Raw genomic sequence first — 26,666 nt, forward strand, 5'->3', positions numbered from 1 at the left:
TAATAGTAAAAGAGAGGGAAAGAAAGTGAGGGACCTGGGCTGAGGGGAGAGAGGAATGGGAAAGGATAGCAGAGGGGTTCGAGCAAGGAATCAAGAAGAGAAATGTGTCCCAAGACAGATTTAGCCTTCTCCAGTTTCATCCGGGATCCTACCCTGCTGTCACAAACCAGGCCACTGAGGACAGAACATGACTGAAAATACTCCAAGAAAGCCATGGTGCTCACAGAAGCATCACGTCAGGTGTGAAGAAGCAGGCTGTCCCCTTGCCCTCTCGCCAGAAGCACCAGCTGGCTGCAGGAGAGCGGGCTCCGTCCTGCTCCTGCCTGACACTCCACTGCAGGGTCTGCACTTGGGCCCCTGAGTATCCTCAGAACAAGGCTAACAAGTTTGCAGAATAAAGTGGAAACGTCTCACCCTGGCAGGGAAAGCCTGTCACAATTTGTCTTCCACCTGCTTTCCCAGCCTCTTCTCCACCGAGGTCCTATCCTCCCTCTGTGCTGTATTATGCACTTGCTTCCTGGTTCCCTCCCACCATCCCCAAGCCGGTCCTGCGTTCCCCCACCTCTCCCTCTGCTCACACACTCTGCTCTTCCTGGATCGCCCTTCCCACCTCCGCTGCCTATTCAACTCCTATCCGTCCTTCAAAACCCAGAGCAAATTGACCTCATCCAAGAGGCTTCCTGAGATCATTCCATAGACTTCCTGCACCCTGTTTGAAGGTGTATTGTCATGCTTTGTCTATTGCCATGCTTCATAGTTGGCATCATAGTTTTGATTTCCCCCCAAGAGCATAGCCTGAGACAAGGGTCTGGGTGCTGGTTGTTTGTGAAATCTCTGGAACCCCAGTGAGGGAATGGAGAGGACGAGACTGAACAGTGAGGGATGTCAATAAGAGGAGATTATCCTTGTAGGCAGCTGGAGCTCAGACCCCCTGAAGGACCCCTGAGAAATCACAAGGCACAGGCCTCGGAATCAGCCCCTGCGGGGAAGGAGGCTGGAACATTTAGCTGACAATCCCATCCTTCCTTGGCCAAGGGCATTCCTGAGGCACTAGCTCCCTGTACCTTCTGGTCGCTCCTGCTTTGGCCCAGGCAAGCTCCCCTGGTGCTCCAAAAAGCCCTCAGGCAGTGGAACTGAGAGACATAGTCCTTGAAATGGGAGGCAGTTAATGTGCTGGAAATCATCCACCCCAGCTGCCCAGGAACTGTGGTGGGCTGCAGGGAAATGGGGCAGGAAACAAACAGCACCTGCTCCTCGTATTAGTGACATACGGTAGTCTCTCCCCTTACCTGCTGTTTCGCTTTCTGCAGTTTCAGTTACCCGAGGTCAGTGGTGGTATGAAAATCTTAAACAGAAAATTACAAAAGTAAATAATTTTTCAGTTTGAAATCATGTGCCATTCTGAGAATTATTTGAACAAGAGAGCTGGGACAGTACAGTAGTCTAAGTAGCCAAGATGGCTACCAAGTGGTTAACGAGTGGGTAGTATATACAGCATGGATACACTGGAGAAAGGGATGATTCATATCTCAGGCAGAATGGAGCAGGATGGAAGGAAATTTCATCATGCTACTCAGGATGGCTTCCTGGGATCGGTAAAGAATGTCAATAATAGCCTAATGCTGTCACAATGTCTACATTGTTTGCCATCATCTCACACCATCCCCAGAAGAGTGAGTGCAGTACAATAAGATATTTCAGAGGGAGACCACATTCACATAACTTTATTACAATATATTGTTATTTTCTGTTTTCTTATGTTGTTAATCCCTTACTGTGCCTAATTGATAAAGTCATGTTTATCACAGGCATAGAAAGAAACTTAGTAAACATGGGGTTGTGTACTATCTGTGATTTCAGCCATCCACTATCTGTGATTTCAGCCATCCACTGGGAATATTGGAAGTTATCTCCCATATTTTTCTCCTCCCCACAATATTCTAAGAGGCTGTGGCCAAGGAATCTGTCTTTCCCTCTTTTTATCCTTACTTAGCACAGATTTGTACATGAGAAACACCTGATGTCAACAAATCAAATGGTGTCCTCACTGTCTTTAGCAAAGGCCTCTACCCAGCACCTTGTGCCCTGAATAGATTTAAACATCCACAGCCCCAGCCTGGCCGCAGCTCCTGTCCCCCAGAGGTAGGCCAGACACTTAGGACTGTATATGAATGACTGGAAAGTCCCACCAGACCTTAGGTGAGTAGAGATGAGGGTTTGATCTACAGCCAAGAAGGCTTTACCTCCTACCAACTCATCTTGGGTCAATGCAGAAAGGAACAAGGAAAAGCAGAATAAGTTACTAAAATGGTGGGAACCAGGCTGTTGGCAAATGGGGAGCAAGTAGTGTAGCAGGGACTTTATTTGGCCATCTGGTCAGGGCAGAGGCCTGCCTTGGGCAGAAGGCCTGCCTTCTTTAGGGCTCTGTCTGGCTCACTCCTCTCTAGCAGTTCTGATGTCCCCACAAAAGCAATGTCCACATCTTAACTCCTGGGACCTATAGATAAGAGCTGATTTTATAAAAGCGTCTTCACAAATGTAGTTAAATGATAGATCTCATTCTGCAATCTGTATACGGGGTAAAAATGGGAGTTCATAACCCACTTGAATCAAATGTATGAAATATGATATGTTAAGAGCTTTGTAATGTTTTGAACAACCAATAAAAAAATAAAAAATAAATAAATAAATAAAGAATTGAATGACAAAAAAATGATAGATCTCAAGACAAGATGGTGCTGGATTATCTGGGTGGGCTGTAAATCCAGCAGCAGGTGTCCCTGTAACAGACCCGCAGAGCAGAGCCACGTGGAGAGAAGAAAAGGCCATGCCCAGATGGAAGCAGAGACCGGGACAATACAGCCACAAGCCAGGGACACCTGGAGCCACCAGAAGCTGGAAGAAGCCCAGAAGGATCCTCCACTAGAACCACCACAGGGAGTGTGACCCTGAAGACACCTTGAATTCAGTCTGCTGGCCTCCAGGACTGAGTCTGTTGATTGTTAAGTCATCAGTTTCTGGTAAATTCTTAGAGGAGCCCCAAGAAATGAATATAAGTGGCTCCTTATTGTTCCTCTGACAAGGTATGCACATTCCCACCTGAGAGCGTCTTGCCTGCAGTCCCCTCCGCATGGAATGTTCTTCCTCTTTTCCTCCTTCCCTCAGGTCACTTTCTTAGCGAGGCCTCATTGACCTGCCCCATGGAAACACTGCAGTCTACACACTTTCTCTGCATTGTCCATATCCCTTCTTTCTTCTCGTGAATGTGTCACTTTCTAACAGACTATAAAATGGGCTTATTTATTTCATTTATTGTCTTCAATCTTTACTAGAAATTAAGCTCCATGAAGTGTCGTTTTGTTTTGTTTTGTTTGACTCTGGTTAGGGTTGTTTCCAAGTCACAGTAGACATCCAATAAATACTCAGTAAATAAAGGAATGATCTGAATGCAGGAAGAACCTTCAGGAAAATAAGACTTCTCATTCCACAGAACTATCTACATAGCTAACTGCTTGGACCAACAATACCTCTCTGGATCCTCAAAATACCTCAGGGAGGTGACGTTATGACTTCATTTCCCAGGGGAGGAAGTTCAAAGAGACAAAATAATTTGCCCAAGGTCATGAAAAGGTACAAGGAAAGATTCAAACCCAAGCCCTTCTGACTCCAAACCCCACCCTCTTTCCAATACACATACAAGTAAGGTGTTATTTCTAGAAAGTTGCCAAGAATAAACATTGTGTGCTGAGCAGAACAAATTAGAAATCATCTAATATGTGTTTAATGCATAATATTGCAAGATTGGCATCTGTATACGTATGTGTGTGAAATTAAAATTGAGAGGGCTTGTTCCTGCTGACTGTGATATTTGCCAAAATCATTATTATTCCCATGTTCTAAGGATCTGTAGTTTCGACATAGTGATTCAACAAACATTCATTCAACAAACATTGAATCACTTGTCATAGAACACACTGCCTTGTTCATTATCCCCTCAGCCCACTCCAAAGGTCACCTGCTCTTTGATGGAGAGTTCTGGAAACTTCGATGGCTTCTTGTGTCCGGCACTTATCTCTCTGTCTTCAGGCTTTCTCTGGCTGCAGAAGTGTGTTCAACCCACACTGCACACAGGCCAGAAGTGCAGGGAGACAGCAGGGAAGGGACCACCCTCAGGCAAGAGTCGGGGCATGAATTAGGCCAGGTACACCCACCCCAGCTTATGGACCTTCTAATGGAGGGCAACTCTGGGGTATGTTCTTCGTTGTTTTCCAGAAAGTTCTCAGCAGGATTGAGCCTCGCTTGCCCACCTGCTCCTTACCACACTGTTTACTGGCTTTCTTTCCTTCCCTGTCTCACTTCTGCCCCCTCTTACTGGGCTTCTGGGATCTCTTTCCAAATAAACGACTTGCACCCACATCCTTGAGAGAACGCAAACTAGGACACTTGCCATGTGTGCGTCGCTAGGCGTTGGAGATTCAGAGCAGGGTAAGCCGTGGCGAGGTTCCCAGAGTCCCAGAATGACGGCCCCAACAATCGAGGAATCTGGAAAGTTGGCTCCCTCAGAAATGCGTCACTCTCTCTGGCAGAACAGATCAGCTCTCCACGCTCTAGGGACGTGCCGGAGGGATGGCATGCCACTAAATGCTTTCTGAAACCACCTTTCAGAAATGTTGACAAGCCAAGCAGGAAAGTCTGGCTCGCCCTGTTGCTGTGATTCATCCTACCTCATTTCTGATCCTGAAAAGGGTTGGATCATTCTTATATCCCACAAATATCTCCGGAGCTGGGTGTTGGGCACTGGGTCAAGAGTCAGACCCGGATTCTACATGGGGGCCATCCTCTGACCTGGTTGCCGAAACATGGACCAAGGTCTGCTGCCACCTAAAAGCATATGGCACAGGCTCCAAAAAGCACATCCATGAGATGTGTCCCCAAAGCATTTTTGGAGTGACAGTAGCCACCTGGCAATTGATAAATCCCTCCCAAGGTGTCTCCCTCAGAGGACCACAGCCATGAACCAGAAGCAGCTGTAGAATACTGGATTTTAATATGAGGTTTCATTATCATAAAATCATATCTTTTTTTTAAAAAAAGTACTGATGTTAAACCAAACAGACAGAAGATGGAGAATAAATTGCCATGTTCCCCAGAAGGCCTCAGCAAAAGCCAAGCCAATAAGCAAGTTGGTAGACTCCCTTCACTCCATTCCCTAGGATGAAACCCTCAACAAGCTGATTATCCAGAAAACCAAAGTGAACCAGAGCCAGCCCTCAATCCAGTGACCTGACTCACCCCAGTCCCTACTAGGATCCTAGTGCTGCCAACATGGGAAACTGGGAGTTCTCTGGGCCCTTCAGTGTGGGTCCTTTGCTTTGGGGATTTCATCTAACCTATCCTGACCTAAAAGCAAGTACCACCAGATGAGTCCTATTACCCCTGAGGAAGACACAGGGCATTTTTGCTTCTCTGTAGGCACATCCTCCAAAGAGTCTTGTGAGACTACAGGACAATGTGACCTTCCTATGCCTATTAGCCTGACACGGTCCGCAGGAAGTGGCCTAGCAGGGTAGACCAGGAGTCTGGCCTGTGCCCAGCAGCCTATCAGGTGTCCTCCCCACCCAGTTGGGTACATTGGATTTCTTCTTTCCAATCCTGAGTTTTTTCCCCCTTTTGTTTAATTCATCAGGAGCCAGTGGCTGGTGAAACGCACTACGGAGATCAAAGGAAGACAGACAGGGCTCCCCAGAAAGCACATCAAACCTCTCTGGGAAGGAGACATTTTCTCAGCCAGGAAATAAAATCTTGTATTTTAGACAGTGATTATCAAGAGGGGCTACTTATTTGGGTCCATGCTACCCAGTGCTAAAAGGAGCCAATTGCACTTTGTGGTTCAGCAGCCTGGGTGGAGGAGCACAAGATTACACATCAAGGCTCTCAGAATGGGACAGCACGTGGCAAACGTGCTTTGATCACAGAAAGGCATTCTGTAGAAAACCAGGGTCATTTTCCAGCCCCTCTCCAGATATTTTCAGTGCTTAACCACTGAGTCCCATCCCCAGCCCTTTTTATATTTTATTTAGAGTCAGGGTCTCACTGAGTTGCTGAGGGCCTCACTAAACTGCTGAGGCTGGCTTCAAACTCATGATCCTCCTGCCTCAGCCTCCCAAGATGCTAGAATTACAGGCGTATGCCACTGTGCCCAGTTTCTGGGCATATCTTGTGACCCCTGATATCATAGATGTAGATGGTGGTCCTCAACACAAATGGTAAGCCAACAGGAAATGGGGAAAGCCATCCAGACACTGTCCCTCCTGATCAAGTTCACAGCACCATCAACGAAGTAACCTCCCCACCCCCGTGCACCTGAATCTGAAGGAGCCTTTAGATCTAAGGACCTGATTTACAGGAATCACAGGTGTCAGAGGACAGTGTTATGAAATGACAAGCATGTGATCAGAAAAAAAAAAAAACAGACTAAAAAGCTCTCTAAGACAAATATCCTGGCTTCCTTCCTCAAATAAATGACAAGAGAGTAAAAAGGAGACAGAGCTATTGAATATGTGCAGCACTTATTAGGATCCCAATGCAAATAATCTATTTTTTCCAAAAAGATTATGACTTTTATTATGCAATAAAAAAACTCAAAATCCACTGGATATTTGATACTATCAAGAAATTATTAAAGTTTTTAAACATTATAATGGTATCTCAGTTCTCTTTTTTTAAAGGCCCTATTAGAGATAGACATCAAAATATTTTCAGGTAAAATGATGTAATACTGAAGTTTGCTGAAAAATTGTCTGGTGAGGGAAAGGGGAGTGGATAAGGGTCTAGATGAAACAGATTGACAATGAGTTGATTATTGTTGCAGTTCGGTGTTGGCTACATAATGATTCATTATACTACTGTTTTCTTCCTTTAGGATATGCTCTGCTGTGGTTGGATAAGGTCTGAGGGTGTCCTTAAGGGTTGCACTTTTGAAAGCTTTTTTCCCAAGGTGGTGATGTGAGAGATGGAGGAACTCTGTCTTCAGAAGTGATTTATGTAGTTCTCATGAGATCCCCGTGAGCTCCCTTGAGAGTAAGTTGTGACTGAATTGGACATAACTCTCTCTCCTCTGTTCATACATGAATATGCGACCAGTGAAACTCCATATCATGTACGACCACAAGAAAGGGAAGTGATACTCCATGTATGTGTGATAGGTCAAAATACACTCTACTGTCATGTATATCTAAACAGAGCGAACAAAATTAAAAAATCATAGAGCCTGGCACGGTGATGTATGCCTATACAGGAAACTGAAACAGGAGGATTGCGAACTCAAAGCCAGCCTCAGCAATTTAGCGAGGCACTAAGCAACTCAGTGAGACCCTGTCTCTAAATAAAATATAAAAAGGGCTGGGGATGTGGCTCAGTGGTTAGGTGCCCCTGAGTTCAATCCCTGGTACAAAAAAAATTTTTTTTAAATAAATAATCTTAGAATTCAAAAAAAGAGTGAGTTAAAGGACAATTATTTAGGCATAAAAAATAATGAAATCACCTCAAATTCAGGAAAATGGATAGAACTGGAGATCATCGTATTCACAAGGTAAGTCAGGCAAGTATCACGTGTTTTCCCTTGTGCATGGAATCTGGGGCAGGGGACAACATGCAAGTAACAGGGAAACTATTAGGAGAAGAAGAAAGGGATCGGGAGGATGGGAGGAAGGGGAAGAAAGGACCATGGAGGTGAAGGATGACCAAAGTATGTTATTTGCATTACAAATATGCCACAATGAAGTCCATGAGTCTATGCAATTGAAATGTACTAATTGAAAATACATATATGCATGATAAAATAGAGGGTAATAAAATAGATGAAGTCAGCCTTCTGGTGTATGAATCCTACTTTCCCAGCCCACTATATGTGGGATCATGGACAAGGTGTTCAGTCTCTCTGTACTTCAGTGTCCTCATTTTCAAAAAGTGGAGACAAATAACTCTTGTTATTGTGATATTAAAAACAATAAAGCGGGCAAAGTGCTTAACCTAAAAAAGAGAAGGGCGGTTGTTACAAAAGAGTAAGGCTGGCCCACGCTCTGGCTTCCCGTCTTGTCATGTGATCTCTCCCTCCTGCACACTCTCCCAACACGGTGGTGCCATTGCCATGAGGTCCAAGCCAAAGATGGTGCCATGCTCTTGAACTTCCAACACTGTGTACTAAATAAATCTTCTCTTTATGCATTACCCATCTTTGGCTGTTTTGTTTTAGCAGCAGAATATGGAATAATACATGCTTGAAATTTCTATAATTAAAAGTTGTTTTAAAGGCATCTGGATCAAGAACTATGTAATGTTTTGTACAACCAACAATAAAAATTAATAAAAAAAAAAGGCATCTGGGAAGAGCTTGCAGCACACTCCAAAGCCCCCAGGCAGAAAGAAGGCTACATAGTCCAGATGCTGAAGGAGGGTGTGTGTAAGGGAATGAAGAGGAGGAGTGGGGCTAAATCATGGAGCCTAAACGTTATCCCATTGGAGGTCTTTGGCAAGGGGTTTCTTTGAGCCTCTGGGTGAACACTGTACAGGGAAACCAACTCTCCTTTTGCAAAGCAGAAAGGGTAAAAGGGAAACCATGATTGGCCAGTCACAGCCCATGTGACTTATACATTTCTGCCGCAGTCTGGCTGGGCACAAATCACGAGCCACTGAAGCAGGAACAAACTTTATTTTCGAACTCCACCAGCAACTCCTCCCAAATGCCACGCGGCTCGTCCAGGAACCAGCCACCGGAAATATCTCCTCCGGAAATCCCTCCTCCTGCACTTCCCCAACCAATGGAAACTCTCAGGGAATCCCCGGGAATCCCCACGAGAACTCCAAAGTAGCGGCCAAGGCAGATAGTAATGCCTCGCCTGTCAACCAATACTGTTGGCAAAATGCCAGGGGCCATACTGACTCGGCTGTGGCTCTCAGCACATTTCCTCTTGAATAGTTGATGAAGAGGATCCACTTGGAAGTTACCAGTCATAAAGCCAAATACATCCTTGGACCAAGAAAGCAGCCTATTGCAAACACTGACCACCAACTGGATAACTTGAAACAATGGAAATTGATTCTCTCGGTTTGGGAGACTAGAAGTCCAAAGTCAAGGTGTTATCAGGTGCATACTCCCTCTGAAGGTTCTTGGGGAGAATCCTTTTTTGCCTATTCCTGGTTTCTGGGGGCTTCTGAAAGTCATTGGCATTCCTTGGCTTGTTACTACATCACCTCAATCTCTGCTTCCATCTTCACATGGCCTTTGTCCCTCTGTGTTTTTCCAAATCTCTATTCATAATGACACCATCATTGCATTTATGTGTCACTTCTATTCCAGCGTGATCTCAACTTGATTCCACTTGCAAAAACCCTATTTCCAAATAAGGTCACATTCATGGGTACCAAGTATCAGGACTTTTCCTGGATAACTTTGGTGGGAGGGACACCTTTGACCTACAGCACCCTGCTCATCAGGTGGTCCCTGGAACTGAGCATCCATTGGTCCATCGGGATCTACCACTGACTCCTCAGGGTCTCCACTCAAAGTCTCAAGGAGTCCTGGGACCCTGATTGAGTCATGTGATCCTCTGGAAGAAATTATGCTGGAACAAGGGAGACTGTCTGGGGATTGGCCAGACCTGTGTCACATGATCATTTCCCCCAAACTAGAGGATGGTGGAGAAGGGGTTCTGCCATTGGAAGACTAGTGCAGGGCCCCCAGGAATAGAAGACAGCCACTACAATCATGAGTGCCATTATGAGAAAGTGCCCAGGAAAGCTTTGCTGTGCTACATTGGGATGGGATGTCGTGGGGATGTTGCCCATCGGGCACTCCCAAGAAATGTCTAGAACACTGAAGAAGAAATTCTTAGGAATTAGCATCAAAGTTGAGTTTAATTTTATTATCTCTGTTATGAGTTGAAGTGTGCACACTGTCCTTCCCACCAAACGATATGTTAAAATCTGAATCTGCCTTCATTTGGAAATGGTGTCTTTGCACATATAATCAAATAAAGATGAAGTCATGCTGGATTGAGAGTACACTCAAATTCAATGGTGTGTGTCCTTCAAAGAGGGAAATTTGGACACAGAGGCTCACGGAGAAAGGCCATTTGAAGACAGAGACAGAGACTAGATGGATGTAGCTACACCCCAAGGAACACCAAGGACTGCTGTAACCACAAGAACCTGTGAGAAAGAAAGGCCTGGACCAATCTCCCTCAGAATCTCCAGGAGGAACCAACTCAGCCAACACCCTGATTTCCAACTTCTGACCTCCAGAACCATGAAAGAATCCATTCCTATGGTTTTACGTTTGGAATGATTTGTTACAGCAGCCCAGGACACTAATACACTCTCCTGTGCCTTTCAAAATATTTCAACAGAAGATTTGCCTCAGCTCCCCTCCTCTTCTACAAGGTCACTGAAGCTTCATATGCATGCACACACATGTATGTTACCAAGGCGCATGTGTATGTGTGCGCGCACACACACACACACACACACACACACACACACACTTGCACATACACAGAACCACCATTTGGTAAATGGAATAACAAATTCGGGTAATAAGCACACATGTAAGCATGGTTTGGCCTTGTATCTGTGCCCCTCTCGCAGCCACATCATGGCTGTGGGCAAACACCAACCTAAGGGGGCTCAGAGTGGGATCTATTGCTTCTTTTTGCTGGGATAAAGGCTGCTTCTCTCTCCCCCAGTGTTGGAAGATGGGGAAGATAGAAGGGAAGGGTGAACTGAGTCCCATCTAAGTAGGACTACCCTCAGGTGACATCCTGAGCTTGCCCAATGCTCAAAGTCACTTGCTGTTTTATGGGAACTTTTGTAGGTTCTTTATGAACCCCTAGAGCATCCCTCATGACAGGATGTCCTGCCTCTCTTGGGCAAACTCTCCTACTGACCAAAGTGGGACCTACCCCTCATGAATATTGGGTAACAGGTCCTTCCACCATCTTGCAAAGCTCTTGCCTTAGTTTGGGATCCCCCTGCAGATGGCAGGACAAGGATTCCAGTGTCTGTTGTTTATTGGGAAGGGAACACTAATAGGAGAGGGGGAGGGAGGCAAGGGAAGTGGGGCCAATGAAGACAGGCTGTGCTCATGGGCAGGTCACTGCTGTGGGCAGTGGAGTTCATCCCACTGGGGACTCAGGAACTGTGGAGAACTCACGTCAGACATCCCACCCGAGGGGGAAGAAGATGGAGGGTTTCCACATCTACTCCCACCTGGTACTGAGTTAGGGCTCCTCCCAAGAGGAATTAGCTCCCTGTGACTTTGGGACTGCCTAGTCAGGACCCAAGCACATCTGTAAATCAAGTGAGTGTCCACACGAAGAAAGCTCCAAAGGTAAGTCCTAAGGGGTTCTGTGGGGGAACCAAGCGCTTAGGCCACAGCCCACTGGGAAAAATCTCTTATGGAGATAAATGTAGACCAGACCAATATTCCTACCATGGTTTAGAGACCAGTGCCTGGGATTCACACACCAATGACATAACAGCCAAAAGGAGGTTAGTCATATTCTCTACAGAAGAACTAAAACACTCTCTCTCTCTCTCTCTCTCTCTCTCTCTCTCTCTCTCTCTCTCTCTCTCTCTCTCCACCCCTCCCTCCTGCTTCTGCTTCAGACAAACAGCCCCAGCCTCTCAGAAACGAAAAGCATGTGTCAGCTCCCAGTTCATGTCCACAGGTAACTGCTGTTGAGAGCCACAGCCGAGTCAGAATGGCCCCTGGCATTTTGCCAGAAGTAATGGTTGAGAGGTGAGCCATTAAGATGATGATGGATTGATTCAATGGTATATTAGACCTTTACTGTCCAGTATAGGGCGGCTCTTGCTGCCTCGGTGCCTGCTACTTTGGAGTTCCCCTTGAGTTCTCACAGTTCCGAGAGTGAGTGAGGGGGCAGCCCGGGGGAGGGAGTTCCGGTTGGTGTGTGGTGTGTTCCTGGAGAAAGCCAAGTGGGTGGTGTTTGGGGGAGTTTGGAAATAAAGTTTGTTGCTGCTTGAATGGCTCGTGATTTGTGCCCAGCCAGACTGCGGCAAACTGCAAAGGGTCAAATGTCACGGGGCTTTCCAAGTGGAGTGTTGACATCATTTCTTCTAAGCCTTCCATGAGTGCCTTCCCCCATTCCCACATACACTTTCACCCACTTTTCTAGGTGGGACCCTGGGGGCTCCCAGCACGAGATCAGTTCTCTCCAAAGAAATCTGCTCACAGAAAAGCCAGTGTCTCCTCTCTTCAACCTTTTATATCCTGCTCCGGATTTAAAGTCCTTTAACTTATTCTTTGATATTTCTTTTGAAAAATGTGCATTTTGGTTTCATGTTAGAATCTCTGAGCTATTGTCATCAGCACCCCAGGTGAAATGTGCAATCTCAGGTCCCATCCTAGAGGCTCAGCTCTGGAGGCCAGAAAGCACTCTTACTGCCACACTAGCCTCTGTGACAGGGGAGGGGTTGTACCTGTCTCCTCACCCAAAACCCACTTCTGACCAGGCACCAAAGCAGCCCCTTGGTGTCCTGAATGGCAGAATGTACTCTTTCAAAGTAGCCAACAAAGCCTCAGACCATGTTCAAGGGATCTGGCCTGGGGCCAACATAAAATGCTAGAGTGGGTTGAATGGTGATCCCCCCCACACCAAAAGATATGTTCACCTGGAACATGAGATGTGGCCTTATTTGGAAAAAGGATCTTTGCAAATTTAGCTAAGGTAAGGATCTCAAGAGGAGATCACCCTGAATTACAATAAGCCCTAAATCCAATGACAAGTGTCCTTATAAGGGAGTAGGGGACCCAGAAAGGAGAAGATAATGTGGAAATGGAGGCAGAGACCGGGGAGATATAGCCACAAGACAAGAAGCCAAGGATCATTGGCAGCCACCAGAAGCTAGGAAAGAGGCATGGAAAAGAATCTCTTTCAGAGCCTCCAGGAGGAACTAACCCTGCCTACACCTTGAATGCAGACTTCCAGCCTCCAGAACTGTGAGACCATCAATTTCCATCGTTTTTAGTTACGCCATTGGTGATATGTGGGTGCAGCAGTCCTAGGAAACCAATAAAAGACCAAGCATGACTGGTCTTCCCTCTAACCCCAATTTTCCCTTTTCCCTTCCTCCTTCTGCTTTCCCCAACTCTGACCTTGACTCTCTTTTCCCCAGGCAGATCAACACAAGCAAACAGCTCCCACCTGTCAGTCACCCTGCCAGTTCCATGGCCAACTCCACTCCAACCAACCTGGTACAGACATAATTATACTCAATGAACATAGCCCCATGTGAACTTGATTCTTGAGTTTCTTCAGGGCACAGCCTCCCGCTCATCAATTTCCTTTTCTCACGCTCAGTCTCTTCTGACTCCAACCTCATAACCTCCCCATATACCCAAAGTTCGTGCAACTTTACTGAGTAGCCAGAGGTCCAGTGTCCATTCAAGCAATGGACAGTGTCATTGGGACCCTGCTGGATGCCAGGCACAGAGCCAGGCATGGGACATAATGGTGAACAATAAACGTTGTTATCTCTCCTCAGGCAGGTCTCAACAGACTGGCCTCCATTCTTCAGGCCCCAGGAGAACCCAGATTGAGGTTGGTAACCTGGTCTCCTTCCCTACCACAAGAAGCCATCAGCCCCAGATCTCCCCATACCCCCATCAGCTCCTCAGATACACATGCTTCAACATGATAAGACCCAACATTACAACCCCGCAAATAACATAAAGTTTTTAGAGCCCCAAGAAAAGAAAATTCTAGAGCCCCAAGAAAAGAAAATCAGAGTCCCAGAAAATGCACAGAACTCCCAGTCTGTTACAAAAGGCCATTCCTGGGTGCTGTTATGGTTGAATTGTGTCTTCCCAAAATTCATATGCTGAAATGGTGACCCTCTGGTACCTCCATATGTGACCATATTTGGAAACAGGGTTGTTGAACATGATCAAGATGAAGTAGGCCCTAATCCGACTGATGTCCTTTTAAAAGAAGGGGACTTTTGAACACAGAGACAGAGATACATAGAGGAAGATGATGTGAAGACTAAGGAAGAAGACAGACATCTACAAGTCAAGGAGAAAGGCCTAGAACAGATCCTTTCCTCACAGACTGGAAGGAACCAACCAGGCCAACACCTTGATTTTGGACAGTGAGACAATATGTTTAAGCCACCCAATGTATGGTGCTTTGTTACTAGCAGACTAACACAGTTGTGAATATGAGGTGTGACAGTTCTATGAGACAATGACATCAAGAGGACAGCATGGTTTTGAACCAGGTATGGTGGTGTACGCCTATGATCCCAGCAACTCAGGAGGCTAAGGCAGGTGAATTGCAAGTTTGAGACCAGCCTCAGCAACTTAGAGACACCCTGCCTCGAAATCAAAATCAAAAAGGTCTGGAGGTGTGGCTCAGTGGTGGAGCACCCCAGAGTTCAATCCCTAGTCCCCAGAAAACAAAAACAAAAAAACAAAGAGGGCAGCTGGCCCAAGGTGACCATCAAAAGGAAAAGTGGTCATGGCAGCAGACAGGGAGCCCTGATATGGAGCATCAGTCCCTCTTGTCACCTTTACCATAAGCAAGGCATGGCTTACGGGTCAAGCATAGCTCATTTCAAATGTGGGCTTCTTTGCTTTCCAGATATGGAACTCAATCCGGATTCTGGGCTTCCTCCTGTGAAAAATGGCAACTCAATCCACTTCATAGTACTGACAGGATGAAATGGAGTTGGCCTGGGGCCTAGTCCACCTGAGATCCTCCCTGTGGGCCAGCTCCAATTCTTTTCCCCCAGAAGCTGACACTGAATTTGAATCTAAATGCAAGTGGTTTATTGGGGAAGGGTTCCCAGGAATCTTCAGCAGGAAAGTACTCAAGTAACACAAAGCAGGAAAGAAGGCAAAAGGGGATACATTATTTAGTCAGCTATCACGGCAGTGACAAGAGTTGAATCCCATGGGAGACTCAGAAATGTTGTAAAACCATTGCCTCCAAGTTATCCTGTCTGAGGGATGAGGGAGCTAGGGTATTTACCCACCCACACCGGTCAAGCGTCAGTTGAGGGCTGCTCTTGTTGATTCCTGAATGTATGAGTTTCCTACTGCTGCTGTAACAAATTCCTACAAACACCATGGATTAAAGTCACACACTTTTATTATCTTTTAGAGGTCAGAAGTCCAAAATGGATTAGCAGGACTGCATTCCCTCTGGGGGCTCTAGGGAAGAATCTATTTCCCTGCCTTTTCTAGCTTCCAGAGTCTCCCACATTTCTTGGCTCATGGCCCACGTGTTAGTCAGCTTTCTATCACTATAACGAAATAGCTGAGATAATTAACTGAAAAAGAGAAAAAGTTTATTTTGGCTCACAGTTTTAGAGGTTCCTGCCCAAGAGCAGGCAAGTCCCTTACTTTGAGGCTCTAGTGGGTGTGCCAGATGGCAATGGCAGGGAGCATGTGGCAAAGCAAACCGTTCACCTCATGGCCAGAAAGCAGAAAGGAAAGAGGAAGAGGAAGAGACCTGGGTCCCATGACCCCCTTTGATGGGACACCTGTCATGACCTAAGGACCTTCCTCTAGGCCCCCCCTCCTAAAGGTTCCCCTGTACCTCCCAGTAGCACCACCCTGGTACCAAGCCTTTAATAATGGACCTTTGGACAACACTTATCCAAGCCTCAGTACCCCATATCACTCTGATCTATAATGTTGTTGTCACATCTCTTTCTTTGCTTCTATTATCATATGACATTCTCCAACTCTGGCCCTCCTTGTATAAACCTACCTTGACAATTGCCCCATCTCAAGATCCTTATTTTCACCCTATCTGCAAAGTCTATTTTACCTTCAAATACCATGATCACAGGTCCTGGGAACCAAGACATGAACAACCTTGGGGACTATTATACAACCAGTACACTGGACCATTCTGGCCTGCCCCACACAAGCAGAGCTACCCTCTGGAGTGGGGGAAGCTCTTAGGCATACAGACAGAAATTCAGAAAAGGGGCTGGACTGGATAGGGGCGGGGGTCTAAGGCTGAGCAGCAGAACAGTTGTCAGCAGAGCAGAAAAGCAAAGATGGACAGAGAAAGTCACTGAGTTGGCAGAGGCACAGCAGGTGGCCATAGTGGTCTCAGAATTCTCAGACCAAGGGCCTGGAAGAGGAATCCTGTCCTTAAAAAAATCAAAGGAGCCAAAGTAATACATTCACACATTGCATTCTCATGAGAACTATTTCATAATGGGGAAAGGCCATGCCATTGCTCCCATTTGATAGCTAAAGAAACTGAGGCTCGTGACTTGCTCCAGATTGCACAGTGGAGGAGCAAAGACCGGATCTTGCATCTCCTGACTTAATACCAAGTGCTGCTCTCACTGCCCCTCACCTAGCTGCAGCACAGCTTGGAACAATCTGGAATGAGCCAGGCCTGTGGCCATACCTGAGAGGATGCCAGCCCCTCCGTCATATAATCTTCTACCTCTGAGCCTCTGAGTGCCTGGCTGAGCTGCTGGAATTGAGAGAGACCCAGCAGGACTGTTGATAAATTCGATTGCTTTACCAGAAGTTTAAAAATGTAGCCGCTCTGGTTGAGCATTGTTTATAATCTGTCTCTGGTAATTCACCTCCTACGTGTGTACACGCAAGAGCAGTTGCCAAATCCTGTTGATGATCCCTCCCCAATCTCTCTCTCCCCCATCTGTCGCCTCTCCTTCCTTCTGACTTTCCTAGCTCAGAGCTCTATCGCCTCCCACCTGGACCATAGCAAAAGCCTCCTGGTGATGTCCCTGTGTCCCCTGCACTAAGTCATCTGACGTCTTGCCTCCTAATGAACTCCAGCTAAGATCAGTACAGAAGAGATGGGTGGCACGTCCCTATTCCACCAGACTTTTCTAGTTTGGTGTGCCCTGGCAGACTTTGATTGCCAGTGTCTGTATTTCTGTTCCTGAGGGTTTTTTCTCAAGACCACAAGTTGGAAGGGCCAAGGAAACAGTACCTCCAGAAAACAGCCCTCAAGCAATGATGGAAGGGGAGTTGGTAGATGAATGCCCCAGCTCCCTGCTGTTCCGTTGGGATAACTCTGAGCTGTGTGGCCTACATTGTCTCCCAGAGTTCCCCATGGGATTGAGCTCCAGGTGCCCACAGTGTGGCTGACTTGATAACACCCTTTATACCTACCCTCCCTGACCCGTCTCACTTCTCTGCTCCCCTGCCATTTCCCATCTTTCTCTCAGGGTCTGTTTCTGGGAAGCCCTAGCTCAGACTACGGGGTTACTCATCTATACAACAACTAGCCAGAGACTGTCTCTCGGTGCCCTCCTTGAACTGTTATCCAAGGCTCTCCAAGGCTGGCCCCAGTCTGTGCTTCCACTTGAACTTCCATCATGGAAGAGGTACAGAAGTCAAAGAGCATGGCTGAGCATGGCTGAGTTACTTCCTGGTTGTGCATTCCCGTGCCTTCCACACAGTAGTCTAAGGGAAACATTCCAGATCCAAACTAAAACATGTTTCCCATACCCTATAAAATCAATTCCAAGTTACCAATAAGGCAAGAAGAGAAGGTGTTGATGATTTTTGAAGCTGGGGATAGGTCCATGGAGGCTTATTTAGTTTATTTTGTATACACATGACAGTGTCCATAATAAAAAGCTGAGAAATAAAATCAATTCATGTGTGTGATAGACATTGTTGGTGTCCTGCCCATTTGCCCTCATTCTTATGGCATCCACATACCACTCTGTCTGGGGGCATTCCCTAGTGTCAGAGCAGGCTCAGTTCTTATGCAGAGCAGGTCAAGAGTGCCAGGGAACCAACACTCCCCACAGCAGCTTAGATGCATGGAGTATGTGGATGAACACTGTGGCTACCTCGCCCTGGAGTGCAATAACTCTGAGGATGTTCTTCACCATCTCCCAGCAGCGCCCAGTTGGACCAAACCCCAGATGCTCTTTAGCAGACTTGTACTGGCTTCCTCCTCTTCCCTCTCTGAGTCCCCCTCTCCCCTACTGGTATTGCAGTGATCCCCTCTCTAATAAAGTACTTATTACCAAATCCTGCTCGCCAAGTGTCTTTGTGGAGGAGCCAATGTAGGACAATACGTCACCACCACCACGAAAGTATTGCTTCTTCCCATGCTTGGAAATGAGGTCTTCCTCCTCTGTGTCTGTGGGGCACATTATGTGCACTCTGGAAGATTTAAGGGAGCTCCTTCTTAAAAATGTTTGGAAGGATGGCAAGATGGAGCATGGTAAAGAAGTTAACAGAGCAGAGTTTCAAGGCCTAGAGGCCAGGGTGAATGAAAATTAAGTGTGTCATTAATTCTGAATGACCCAAGCCTCCTATTTCCCTCCTAAGAGTCTTTTTACAGAAATAACCATGTTAGTACCTCATACTAATTGGATCAGGGTGGGCTCCTGCTTCTAGAAGCTTCCTTTTCACAGAGTCTGTAAGTGGAGAGCTTCAAAGGGTAGCAGGTGACATGGGAGACCAATTCCAAGCTCCCATATAGGCCCTAGTGAAGATGACACCTCTGTTGGGAGCATTTGGCTCCTAGGGCCTGAAACCTAAGCTCCATTACCTTGGGATCCTCATTAAAGATCCTGGGGGCCATGTGCATTTTGAAAGGGTGGGCAGTATGAGCAGGAATCTTTGACCATGAGCAGCTCAGTGGCTGTCATCATGGCCCTACCTCTAGTTTCTAGTCTACACAACTCCAAGGGACTCATAAGGCTCTTAAGAAAGACAGGAGTCTCCAAGAAACCATTGGCCCAGGCAAGAGGGACTTCCAAGCCAGCACAATAAAATCAGTGAAATTTCTTGCCTTCTGGAGTTATGGAAACAGACACTTTTGTGTCATTGGTGGGGTTGACTTCCAAACATAGGTTGAAAATGGCCATGCAGCTGTGTTATTCTCTCTTAGGACATTTGTTTTGGGAGCTGTGGGTCTCCATGTGGAACATGCTACTACCCAGTGAAGCTTCCATCTTTGATTTCATCAGGAAAACCCAAAAAGAAATACTTCGAGGAGTATAGGGAGTGTTGACCAAAGGATGTGAAACTTCAGTTAGACAGGAGGAATAAGTTCAAGAGATGTATCGCACACTGTGGTGACTACAGTTAATGACAATATATTATATATTTGGAATTACTAAGAGAGCAGAGTTTAAGTGTGCTCACCACACACAAAAAAATGATAAATATGTGAGGCAATGCACATGCTAAATAGCTTGACTTTGTCATTCTACAAATGCTGTGGTTTAAATGAGTGCCTTAAAGTTGACATATTGGAAACTTGGCCCTCAATGTCACAGTGTTGAGAGGCAAGACCTTTAAGAGGTTATTAGGTCAGGAGGGCCGAGCATTTGTGAATGGATTACTGTTGTTATCATGGGAGTGGATTCATTAGAATGAAAGTAGATTAGTTACGAAGGCAAGTTCAACTCCCTCTTGGTCTCTTACATTGTCTTGCCCTTCTGTCTCCCACCATGAGATGATGCAGCAAGAAGGTCTTTTCCAGATACTGGTCCCTCAAATTCAGACTGCCCAGCTTCCAGAACTGTAAGAAATAAATATCTTTTCTTTATAAATAACTCAGTCTCAGGTATTCTGTTATAGCAACACAAAATTGACTCAGACAATAATGTATACATGTATCAAAATATATGCCATAAATGTAAATAATTTTCACTTGTCAATAATAATATAAATGCTTTTTAAAAAACAAAAAAATGAAATATAGAGAGATGCTCAAGGATTCCCAGTTTTTCTAGCCCCCAGTTATCTGTGCCAATATCCAGCAAGATCCACCAAAAACATGAATGAGTAGGCCTTCAGATAATTAAGTCCTTAGCCTTTGAGCTAACCCTACTGACACTGAGTGGAACAAAAAAGATCTGTTTTCACCGAGCCATGCCCAAATTGCATATTTTTGAACAAAAAATAAATGTTGTCTTAGCTACTAGATTCTGTGGTGACTTATAACATAGTAATAAGTAACCAGAACAATCATGCCACCTCTGAAAATTGTATGGTTGTTAAATTCTCAAAGCCCTCTCCAACCATGGCACAGACAACATTATGTGCTCACCAATCTCTATTTTATTTACTCTTTGGGCACACAGGATGACTACATTTCCCAGCAGTCAGCTGGGGCCAATAACTAGGTTCTAAACAGTAAAAAGTGGCACACTGAGATCTGATCTCTAAAACTTTCTACCCAATCCTATATGCTCTCTCCTGTCCCTCAAATGTCCTAAGATGGAAAGGACCAGTGGAGAATTTCAAGATGGAAGAAGCAAAAGATGGAGTAGCGTAGGCTCCTGAGTCACTTCCTAGAAAACAGAATGCCAATATCTGCAGTCATTGTTCTAGCAACTAGCCTTCCCTGAGTAATGTATACTTATCTTATTTTCACCTCCAAAGAACCTTTCATGTTGTATCTTATGCCTATATTCATAATTATTAATGTTCCTGTCTTGGCTTCTATACTAGTCTATAAAACCCCTTGGGGCAAATTATATGCTTGAGTACCTGTGTATCCTCCACATACTTGACACGGTTCCCTGACTGTTCTGCAGGCTCAGTCATTATCAATACCACTTGCTGACATTTATTGAATAAATACTATAAATTCCACATTTTGATATCTTTACTCTATGCCATAACACCACAAGATAGTTATTATTAGTACTGTCAACTTAAGAAATTGAGGATCAGGAAGGTTAAGCAATTTTCTCAAGGCTGTTCAGCCGGTGCTGTCTAGTTCCAATGCCCATGCATTTCCTCACCATCTTCTCTGCCTGAGTATGGCACAGGTTGGCACACACCCTTTCCAACGTTCAGGACCCATGAAGACAAAACTCAACCACATGAAAGTGGTTACATGCCCCTTTTCAGAAGAGGGCTTTGTGCTCACCCAAATAGCAGCACCCCAGGCTTCATGGCTTTCACAGTGGCCAAGCTTGGGATACAGGTCTCTCTAGTCCCAGGGGCCCCAGTCATACTGAGGTACAACAGGAAGCCTTCCCAGCATGTCTCATGTGGCTGGGTGGCTCCAGCTGCTTCTTGCACCCTTCGACCAGCCACCCAGGCACGTTGGGGCTGGTGAGAACATCCACCAAGGCACACAGTGTGGTCATTCATCCTGCCCACTTTTCCCAAGGCCAGCTCTGCATTCTGCTGCAATGATAATATAAACCCACCAAGAGAGAAAGAAAACTTGAGATCGTGCATGCACGTGTGCATGCTCACGTGCACGTGTGCATGAAGGGACTTGCTTGGAAACGCCAACCCCTCACCAAAGATGTTCCCAGCCCTCATTTGTACACACAGTCTTCAAACATCAAAGTGTTTGTTAAGCGTAAATATTTTTATTCGCTCCCCTCCTTCGCCTCCCTCTCCTCTTCCATCCACGATCTGAGCTCAGTGGATGCCAGGAGACCCCTCTGACTCAGAGCCAGTAAGGATGGGTTTTGGAAAAGGGCACTTCCAGGTCCCAGCGGGCAGTCAGCAGCTGAGCCTGACAGCCGCCTGGGACTTGGCTCCCAGCAGCAGGCTCCTAGCTTGGCGCCTGTTTCCATAGAAACGGGCGGGCCAGGATTGGCAGCCGTGGGAGCGTTCCCCACGCTGGCTGCTATTGAAGTGTTCCTGGGTGTACCTCCCCTCCCCTGCCACGCCTTGCCCAGGCCTGTCCTGGAAAAGTGCCCAAATAGAGGGGAGCTGGAAGGCTTCCCCCAGCGCTCTAAATTCAGAGGTACCAAGAACCTGAGATGACACCTTGCTGAGAGCAGTTGTTAGCCTCCAGTCCCCTGCCATCCTTCATTGGGTACACGATGCTGTGCCCAGGGTAGATTTCCCACAGCACCCACCCTCCTGGCAGAGACCCAAGAGCCCATCCAGAGAGCCCAGGTGGGGTTATGCTCAGAAGAGGCACCAAGCCACAAGGGGCAGCCACTCGTTCTCATCCGGTAAAGCCCTGTTATTAAGTACCTCTCAGCTCCACGGTTTCCTGGACCCTGCAGGTCAAATTGTGCTCTGCCTCTTCATTTCCCGCCACCCCTGCGCTGCGCATCTCTCATTAAACACAAGCCTGCAAACAGAGCCGCTTTCCGGGTCTCCAAAGCGGGTGCGATGCGGGCTCTGGCAGAGAAAATTAAGAATGAGCACACAGGTTGCTGCCTTGGAGGGGACGCCTCTAGGGAGATGCGGGTCCAGGTTCTGGCTGTCACCACAGTCTGAACCCAGGTCTCCCACTGTTGTTCTTCTGGACAATGTCGGGCTTATTTGTAGCCTCTTTAGCCTTCCCTACATAGGGGGCTTCATCCAAGCTCTGCAAAGTTCAAAGGATGCTCTGGGAGAAGCCAGGGGTTTGCTGGCGGGGCTGAGGAGGCTGGAAACTCCTGCTCCTAGCTAGAGGTGACATGCCACCAGCAGGAACGAAACAGCTCTTAAAGCGGAGGACACTCAGAACTATTGATCAAGGATGCACAGACTACATCTATAATTAGACCCAGAAAGATGCTGGCACATCAGAAAGAGAGAGAGAAAGACATGACCGTGGCTTTGTCAAGCCAGAAATGCATCAGGGTTTCAAAAACAAACAAACAAAAACCCCCCACCCCTGCAAAGGCCCCGTGCTGTTAATTCCTCTCTCTAAAAAGTCCCCTGTGAGTCACATACTTCAACCCTACATGGAGCAGCCAAATGTTATAAAGACCCTGCTCAGAAGGCAACAACAGCTGACTATGGAGAGTGATCACAGCTAGACCTCCCAGCTCCGTGATGCCCATGACCTCCCAGAACCGAGCAGCTCAGCAACTGGTGCCCTGAAACCCAGGCAGCAGTTACCTTTGGAAAGTTGTTTGCCTTTTGCATTATTAAAAGTGGCAGGAGAGGCTTGATTTCTGGGCGTTTTGTGGCATTCATTCTTTCTTTGGTATAATGAATCTGATTGGGGAACTGCTGTTCAAATTTGGAGGGGGAGAGTCCATTAGAAAGAAATACCGTTGGTTGGGGCCATGGATTGCTTGTGGCGATCTGCCCTTCCTAAGTGCTGCTTTTTTTTGAAAACTCATTCCTGCGGTAGGAAAATAAAGCAGATTTCAGACACTTAAGAGATCATTTTCAGAATGGTCTAGATGCACGCTGGTGTGCTGGTACATTTGCCTCTCATTGTTTTTTAATCACTATTTTGTCAAGTTTAATTGCTGCCACGCTAACAACCCAAACGGGAGTGAAACAAAATAGGAGATATCTATCATTGGTGAGAGCGTTTTGATGGAATCCATATCCATTTACATCTTCCCCACCGAATAACAAAAACGGAAAATAGAAAAAGCTTTCTCCATTGCTGGTAGAAAGATCCCCTGCATTGCTCTGGGTGGGGACATTGCCAGGGTACCAGGCAAACAGAGTGGCCTGTCACACATCAGCTTAGTCGCTTAAAAACTGGGACCTGGAGTTTTCTTGCCTAGATTTTTCCATTCAGGAATATCGTGAATTCTTGCAAGTTCTACAAAAGTGAAAGTTTTGAATGCATAGACATCTTGCCTTCATTCTATACGTGATGCCAGGGTCTGCTCTCTATTCTCCTTTGGAGTCTGGTGACAGCCACAGAGAGACATCACTCAGAGCCCCTTCAGGAAAGAACTCGCTGCCAGCTGCTGTGGGCGTGGCTAGCTGACACCCTCCAGCTGTTGGCTTCAGCTGAGCTGGCCCCAGTTCTTGAGCTGAAGCCACTCATGTTCCTCTAGGGGTGGCCCACTGCCAAGAGCCGAGCAAGGGCCGGCCATTTATGCCCAACATGGGGTTCCTCTGATCTGCGCGTTGGCTTGGAGCTCCCACTGGGTTGGTAGTGACTTTTCAGGTGCAATTCCACCTGATGCCCCCACTTCTGTCCCACCCCCTCCCCTTCTCCTTTCACAGGTGTTACTCCTGGGTTATTATTTTGTGCCCAATTTCATTCAGTCCTTTCTAAAAGCCACTGAAAGCCTAAATCATCTCTCACAATCATTAACTCCATCTCAGCCTCTGCTTCCTGGAGAACCAACCTGAGATTGATCTTTTTCCCACAAAATGGCTTTTTAGATCTCAACTTCCGGCTGCCTCCCTGAGCTACTAGATGAAAATATACTGGTGATCTGCTGAATACCGGGAACACTTAGGGATTTTTGCAACCAAGAGAAAATGCCAGGCAGCTGTTAGGAATGATAGGGGTGTGACTCAGTGAGTTTTTGAAGACAGCTGGTTCAAAGTCGGGTTTCCAGAAAGGCCCGTATAGGACCCGCACCTGGCAACTTGAAGAAGTGTAAACAAAATATCTGCTGTCCTGTCACAGAAGTAAAAGCTCAGCTCTGGGACCAGGAACATGGAATTAGGACTTATGTTTCAACAGGACTGGGGCTTGTTGTCACTGAAAAGGTTACCGATCCCTTGGCTCTCCAAGTAGAATGGCCAACACCTCCTTAAAAGTAAAGACATGCAGCTGGGCACAGTGGTGCACACCTGTAATCCCAGTGGCTCAGGAGGCTGAGGTAGGAGGGTTGCTAATTCAAAGCCAGCCTCAGCAAAAGCGAGGCACTGAGCAACTCAGTGAGACCCTGTCTCTAAATAAAATACAAAATAGGGCTGAGGATGTGGCTCTGTGGTCGAGGGCCCCTGAGTTCAATCCCCAGTACCAAAATAAAAGGTCAAGATTGGGGCTGGGGTTGTGGCTTAGTGGTAGAGTGCTCACCTAGCACGTGCGAGGCCCTGGGTTCGATCCTCAGCACCACATAAAAAATAAATAAATAAATAAATAAAGGTATTGTGTCCAACTACAACTAAAAAATAAATATTAAAAAAAAAAAGTCAAGACATGCATGTCTTGCTTACCCTTCCAGGGTCTAGATCTGTGCCTGGTACATGGTTATCATTCAATAAATTCTTGATGGATGAATGAATGAATGAATTTCATATACATCATTTCATTACTCTCATATTAACGCTCCCACATGGCCTTGAGAATGAAGTACAAACACCTTCGTGCGGTGGACAAGAACTGTCGCCACCTGGCTTCCATGGACCCTGCCCTCCAGCTAAAACTCATAGAATTAGCAAAGTGGCCCAGCCCGCAGTCTGGCTAACTCAGCAGTGGCTGTGTCCCCAGTAATTTTTGGCAGGTCAATGCCTAGTCATGCTTAAAAGACTTCCTGTGTCTTTGCTTTCTGTCCCTTGCCCTGACTCCCAAAGGTAATGAGGGGCCTATAAATCCCAGGTCCCCCAGACAAAAGACAGTATATACGATTCTTTCCTATGTCCCCTTCCAGGAAGGCTTTGGCTTAGGGATCCTCATTAGCACTGTGTCTTGTGCCATGTAGTTATAATACCTCTCATTTGAACTCAGAATTCACTCTGTTCTGGACACCATCCTAAACCCTCAGTATATGTTAACTAATTGAGGCCTTATACCATTTCCATGAGGTAAGCATTATTTTTACTTTCACTTTGCAGGCAGAGAAGCTGAAGCACAGAGAGGTCAAGTAACTTGCCCAAGGTTACACAGCTAGTAAGTACTATACCTAAGCAGTCTGATGACAAAGTGTATGCTGCTCCCCAGTTTATCATTCCCCTGCCTGTGTGACTGGTGACTGCATTGAGGCCTGACTGGTGGAAGGGATCAGCCCAAGCCGAAGCAGGTGGAAGCTAGTGCTTGCCACTGTGGCCTCTGGCAAGCCCAGTCTTAACCCCCTTCACCCCGCTGGCCCCAGGCTGGTCATTTCCACCTGGCACCTATCTACCAAGAAACCTAAGCCACCTGGCTATTTATTAGGATGTTCTCTTACCTCTAAGAGGCCAAAGATGAAAACCATGGACAGAACTGAGGGAGATTGGTCAAAGAAATGATCTGCACGATCCTGGCCTCATGACCTTGTGTTTCTCCAATGCACAAGGAAGGACAGAGAGGCGCACACCCAGTGTCAGGCAGAGGGCCAGGCAAGGCCTCGCCTCATGATGCCCCCGTGATGGAGAGGTGAGCATCTTCTTCCTCCTGCAGATTGCACTGGGTAAGTGGCAGGGCCAGGGTATGAGCCCAGGCAGTGTGACTCCAGGGCACAGGTGTCTAACCACTGTGTGGACAGTAGCAGCACCGATGGCCTCCCTGCTATCCCCGGTCCGGCCAAAGCTGACCCCTCCTCCCTCATCAGCTCCTGTCTGCCTTCACTCGGCTCCCCGCTTCCTTTCCTTTGCCTGGTCTTCCCAGCCCTTTCCCAGCCACCTTCCCCAACTCGGCCTTCCATGCATTTGAGTGTCCTCTTCTGACTTTGGGGTCCCACTTGGAGGCTACGCTGAGCAGCCCACTGCCAAGCAGCTTCCCTTCCCCTAACTGACAGCCGACTAGTTCTGCAGCCGATGCTGAGTATTGATTTCGGTGACAACCCAGCGGGCAGACACACACACGCCGGCCCCTGCCTTGGGAAGTCTAACCTTTGCTCCCAGCAGGAAGAACAAATAACACGTATCAGCTCTTCTGCCTTTGCGGGGACAGGCGGGGGACACGTTCCTCTCAAGGTTTCACGGTGATCTTTTTGGTCGATGTTTCCGATTTCATTCATTCTTCCAGAACAGGTGACCAAGCCCCACTAGGTGTGGGCCAGGTGCCCTGGAGGCACTCAGAGAA

This window comes from Callospermophilus lateralis, chromosome X (genome assembly GCF_048772815.1).
Source record: "Callospermophilus lateralis isolate mCalLat2 chromosome X, mCalLat2.hap1, whole genome shotgun sequence".
Classification (NCBI taxonomy): Eukaryota; Metazoa; Chordata; class Mammalia; order Rodentia; family Sciuridae; genus Callospermophilus; species Callospermophilus lateralis.